The following is a 6,815-nucleotide window of genomic DNA, read 5'->3' as shown; positions in this document are numbered from 1 at the left end:
CGAGCGATCTACGTTCATCTGTTATTATAATGCTGTTGAATCTGTTATCTTTTAAATAATTTGGTATCAGGAATGAAGATACATAAAAATAATAAGATAAGGGTAGGACAAATATTATAACAATGAAAAATAACTATTTGAACTGACAGTCAGTAAGCATCAATAAATAAAATGCATACCATTTTTTTAAACACACAAAAAAAGCTTTATTTCTAAGCGACCTACGTGCCAGTTAAAATCCTCAGGTTCATAGAATATTATTAAAAAGAAAAATAGTACGTTAAACTTATAAGATTAGAGTAGAACTCGGTTGGATATAATAATAAAAAAATATGTATATTTGAACTCGACGATGTCAGTAAGCATCAAGAAAGAAAAATACATACTTGCAACTATTTCTTAAACACAGAAAAGAACTTTATTCCTAAATGACCTTCGTGTCTGTTAAAATCCTCAGGTTCATAGAATATTGACAAAGACAAATAGCACGTTGAGGGCCAAAGTAATACTGGGCCCGTAGACAAAGTAACAATTAAAAAACGATAACGAAGTTAGAAAAGGAAAAATGTATGGGATTGACATTAGATAGACCACGTGATCTAACGCGGCGTATGTCAATCCCATACATTTTTGCCTTTTCTAACTTCGTTATCGTTTTTTAATTGTTACTTTGTCTAAGGCCCCTTAATAGCAAGGTCACGTGATCGAGACTTGCGACAATAATTTTATCAATTCGCCTCAGGCTGCGTTATTTATTTATTTCAGGAGATGCGTGACGTGTAAGATAAAAGCTTGTTTACTCGTGTTTTCCTTTTATGGCGATGTTAGAAAATGTACGGATGACTGTTAAATTCGACAACTACAAGTTATGCAAAATTAATGCTGTTTTATGACGAATATAAAAATAAATAGTTTTTTTTCATTGTTTTTTTTTAATATTTCCTTTTGAAATCATTCTATTGTTTAAACGTTATTGCCACCTTGTGCACTGCAAATGAATAAAAATACTTTGTAATTATTTTGCATTCTAAAATAGGTCGCGAAAATAACTTTTTTAATGAGATCCTTGCAGTTAATCAATTAATTATGCAATACTAAATCCTAAAATTATATTATCGCCTTAAATTAGTCAAATAAATTTGCCTTATATTTGGTTAATTTAATAAGACAAACACCAGTAAAATATAAAGTTAATAAACAATATATACATGTCTGTGAAACAAACACATTTGAATTATGACGTCATAAACTCAAGTTACACAGGGGACAAACGATTCGCCCAGACGTTCATTATGTTGCTTCAGTTTGATTAACTCTAATACGAGTATATTATGAGTAATAAACTATACTCAACAGTATACATATACGATTTGAATCCCGTAACATTTAATATGAAGATTTATTAAAGGCATAAAATAATAAGAACACAGGTACCTAACAAGAATGAAATTTAATAATCTAATGATGAATTCTGTGTTTAGATTTGGGCAGTCATAGGTACTTATTATTAGAAAATATTGTATGTATTATAAAAAATAATAATAATTCGTAGCATTGCCCGCGTGACTAAGGAAATTCCATCAAAGCAGAATGAAAATTGAAAATCGGTGTAATTGCGTATTTAATGATAGCCTTGTCATTTCATTACTTCCAAACAGAACTGACATACAATCAACAACGCGTAAAAGTTTCTTACTTCCAATCCAATCTCAATCCAAGTTATTTTTTAAGTTTTAAGTAAAAATAAAGATTAATGTTCTCAATTCATTATAAATGACAGTACAAGAGACGGCCCTTGGAGCAGCTTCGTCATAAGCTGGTCACCGGGTACAGTTTTTAACCGTAAATTCAAGTTTTAAGACCATTTATCACGGTGGGTGACGTCAATGTGCTGAGTCTGAAAGAACTGGGCGGTGAATTAAAAATAGATGTTCCGAAGATTAGGGTTTAATTTTTTATTTTGTTAATTACACTTACATTTTGCTATCCTTTGCGAGGTTTAAGATTAGAGAGAAGATGTTGATGATTTTCGTGTAATAGAAAATGTATCATGTAATCCGTTTTTTAATAAAATGCCTAAATTTTTAACAAATATTTATTTAAACATTAAACATACTGAGTTTTGTATCGCGATGACGTGATAAATGATAATACGTATTTCTCCATAAATTTCATTTTACCTTAAATACCTTTATAAGATAGTAAATCAAAGCGATATTAATATATCCCATGCAGAGGTATCCTGCGGGGTGCGGTAATTATTCTTGGAATAATAAATTCAAATAATGACTGGTGTGATGTATCTGGGTATCTAAATAGCATCATGTATCTCAATTTTATATTAAGATGCATGAAATAGGTGTTAATGATTATTAATTAATCCGTTCTTAATTTGCGTAAATTGCTCGTATTTTTGATTAAATTTTTGAGTCTACTTAGATATAATACCTCATAAATTCCTATAGTATTTGCTTTGTTCCTGTTTTATGCGTCATTCTACTATAAATATATTACACTTTTAATGTACCCTCTGATAGATATAAAGAAAGTGGCTTGAACCTTTTTTAATTTAATTACACGATAAAATTCCCAACATTATATTAATAGAAGTGCGATAAAAAACGTTTTCAATTCATAAACTTAGTACTTTCTTCAAAAGTTTACGATATCCTAATAAAATAAAATTGTTTTTATGTATAGCCGGCAAGTTCTTATTCCAATTTATTCGATAAAAACAACATTATTGCAACATTATGAATAGGAAATTGATTATTCATAAGCATTTGTCAAAGTTTGGACGAATAAAAAAGTTTTAAATTGAGCTTACACGAGCGATCTACGTTCATCTGTTATTATAATGCTGTTGGATCTGTTATCTTTTTAATAATTTGGTATCAGGAATGAAGATACATAAAAATAATAAGATAAGGGTAGGACAAATATTATAACAATGAAAAATAACTATTTGAACTGACAGTCAGTAAGCATCAATAAATAAAATGCATACCATTTTTTTAAACACACAAAAAAAGCTTTATTTCTAAACGACCTACGTGCCAGTTAAAATCCTCAGGTTCATAGAATATTATTAAAAAGATAAATAGTACGTTAAACTTATAAGATTAGAGAAGAACTCGGTTGGATATAATAATAAAAAAATATGTATATTTGAACTCGACGATGCCAGTAAGCATCAAGAAAGAAAAATACATACTTGCAACTATTTCTCAAACACAGAAAAGAACTTTATTCCTAAATGACCTTCGTGTCTCTTAAAATCCTCAGGTTCATAGAATATTGACAAAGACAAATAGCACGTTGAGGGCCAAAGTAATACTGAATGGCAAGGTCACGTGATCGAGACTTGCGACAATAATTTTATCAATTCGCCTCAGGCTGCGTTATTTATTTATTTCAGGCGATGCGTGACGTGTAAGATAAAAGCTTGTTTACTCGTGTTTTCCTTTTATGTGGTGATGTTAGAAAATGTATGGATAGTTGTAAAATTTGCAAAATGAATGTTAACTGGGTCGATCAACTAGTACTAGTGCTATTTACGACTAATATAGTGTTATTTTTTACAGGTTTTCTTTGGTATATATATACTTCAATATAAACACCAGAATACATAATATCCTATACCTTTTATATACAGAAAATTATTAATAAATAATAATGTGTGATTATTTGCAATCTGTTTTTTATTTGTAAACTCTCCTTGCAGTTGTAGATAATTCAAATGATGTAACACTTTTAAATTTCACTTCACGCTACCCTGATACTTGTTATACTTAATAAGACAAACACCAGTAAAATATAAAGTTAATAAACAAACACATTTGAATTATGACGTCATAAACTCAAGTTACACAGGGGACAAACGATTCGCCCAGACGTTCATTATGTTGCTTCAGTTTGATTAACTCTAATACGAGTATATTATGAGTAATAAACTATACTGAACAGTATACATATACGATTTGAATCCCGTAACATTTAATATGAAGATTTATTAAAGGCATAAAATAATAAGAACACAGGTACCTAACAAGAATGAAATTTAATAAACTAATGATGAATTATGTGTTTAGATTTGGGCAGTCATAGGTACTTATTATTAGAAAATATTGTATGTATTATAAAAAATAATAATAATTCGTAGCATTGCCCGCGTGACTAAGGAAATTCCATCAAATCAGAATGAAAATTGAAAATCGGTGTAATTGCGTATTTAATGATAGCCTTCTCATTTCATTACTTCCAAACAGAACTGACATACAATCAACAACGCGTAAAAGTTTCTTACTTTCAATCCAATCTCAATCCAAATTTATTTTTATTTTTAAGTTAAAATAAAGATTAATGTTCTCAATTCATTATAAATGACAGTACAAGAGACAGCCCTTGGAGCAGCTTCGTCATAAGCTGGTCACCGGGTACAGTTTTTAACCGTAAATTCAAGTTTTAAGACCATTTATCACGGTGGGTGACGTCAATGTGCTGAGTCTGAAAGAACTGGGCGGTGAATTAAAAATAGATGTTCTGAAGATTAGGGTTTAATTTTTTATTTTGTTAATTACACTTACATTTTGCTATCCTTTGCGAGGTTTAAGATTAGAGAGAAGATGTTGATGATTTTCGTGTAATAGAAAATGTATCATGTAATCCGTTTTTTAATAAAATGCCTAAATTTTTAATCAAGGAATTTGATACCTTGTTAAACACTTGTAGTTATATTAGCACGCCTTGTATTGTTCCATCGATGAATAATTTAAATAAGCTTATATTTAACTATCATTGTGAAGACTCAGTCATGTTATTAAATAGTTCAATAAACGTTTCTATGTTTTCAAAAGAAATAGCAAATTGTAATAAACAAATTCGCGAGTGTGAATAATAATATCACAGTTGTTGACACCAAAATGTACGGTATGAAGGAACTCGTAACAAAGACTGGTATGAAACGACCACAAGTTTGTATTTATTCTGTGGTTACTCGGTCAATACGCGCTATGTTTGGTACCCTTACTCTTTTATCGGATGTGGTTTGAAAAAAAATGGTGAAAAGCTTGTAAAAGTTTTGCATGAATGAATAAATGTCTTATGGTGTGTTCAGACGCTTGCGTCCAAAGTGACATTCAACAAACACGGGCACAAGCATGTAAACAGGTTGTTTGTGCATCGGCCCGTGTTTATTTGTTTGTACCGTAAGCGCACGGGCTGCTTGCCGGGCATGCCAGGCTGCTTGCCACGGGTCTGAACGTACCATAAAATTTAACATTATAAGGCTGGTCAACACAGAGCGAGCAGCATCGCAGAATACGTGTAGGGAAAACATGACGTGTACTACCATTTTTTTTAGCCAAGCCACGTCCACACTGATGGAGCCGCTTCGCGAGGCTGCTCGCTCTGTGTGGCCCGCCTATTTATTATGCCTGATTTAACGAAAAGCTAACATCCAAAAAGTTAAGTTAGTACCATTGAGTTTTTTCATAATTAAAAAGAAAGTCAGGTTTGTGTCACCAATTTTCCGGTGTTAAAAATTTCATAATTTTCCTTTTACAACTTATTTGTTAATAGTTTGTGTAAAATAATTATCAAAAAGCAAAATTTTGTTCAATACTGTTACTAGCCAAAAATTGTAAGCGACGTTAAACCTTAAAAGGAATTAAGGAAAAGGTATTCCCTTAATGCCTTTCCATGCAATTCAATGAATTAATTCTTTGAAAATAAGTAATATTGTCCCTAAATAGGACAATGTCCACAATACACCCAGTAGGCTATGTTATCTCATAATAAAAGTAAAAATTGGACTCAGAATTAAATAAAATTTATTCTGAAGACGCTTCATTAAATCTATTTTAGAAAATAATACATTCGTAACTTGGTAACTTATTAAAAAACGCGAGTTATTTAGAGAGAAATACATTTAGATTTCAAAAGTTCTAAGGTGTAAGTGTAACTCAAATTAGTTCGGAATCACAATGCCTACAACTTGATAGAATATCGGCTATAAATAGAATATTTATTATTGTAACAACAATATTCTATTCTTCGCAAGATTACAGAAATATACACATGCAGTACCTACATCCACGACGCCGCGCTCTAGTACCTAATAAAGTATATTTAAATATATGAAGTTTCCAAAGTGTGTGGCCATTTGATACACTAGACTTTTTCCACAACACATTCAGACCATTCCTAGAATAAAATACCAAACAATTTTATTGAAAAATAGACTGTTCATTTTGAAAGCTTTCGCACCAGAATCCAAGAATATACCTTTAGAATTTATGATGCAAAATAAAACTCAAAACCTAAAATATATCCAATTAAACTGGATTAAACGTAAAACATCTTTTGTCCATCCACAGCCTGCAATCTTACATCTTTTTGTTATGAACGAATGAAGCTAGACAAACAATAATAAAGATAGAATAAAAGATTATTCTCTTAACTCCTCAGAGACCTCTGGTAAGGATTTGTTCCATTTAATTAGCACTGCCGCAGATCAGCGCTGCAATTTGTCAAAGCGCTCTTGTTAGTGGATAATGCAAACTCGTAAAGTAATTCTAAAGATAGAGTAAAATATTGCATATTTATATAATACATATAATAAAGCATGTTTTTCGTAAATATTAGATAGATGGTAGATACATATTATATTTCGTTTTATAAATTTATTTCCATGAGATACCTACTCTTTCTTGTATTCTTGCGAATTGCGACTTATTATTTTTATCTATTCTTGTCCCACACATAGTGTTCAGTTATGCTTGTTACCTTTTGCTCTGGTTGTCCAGAAGAGATCA

Source organism: Colias philodice, chromosome 10, assembly GCF_061535455.1.
Source record: "Colias philodice isolate Cphi_HAF_F1 chromosome 10, ilColPhil1 Martin Lab GWU primary, whole genome shotgun sequence".
NCBI lineage: Eukaryota > Metazoa > Arthropoda > Insecta > Lepidoptera > Pieridae > Colias > Colias philodice.
This window is presented reverse-complemented; position numbering follows the sequence as displayed.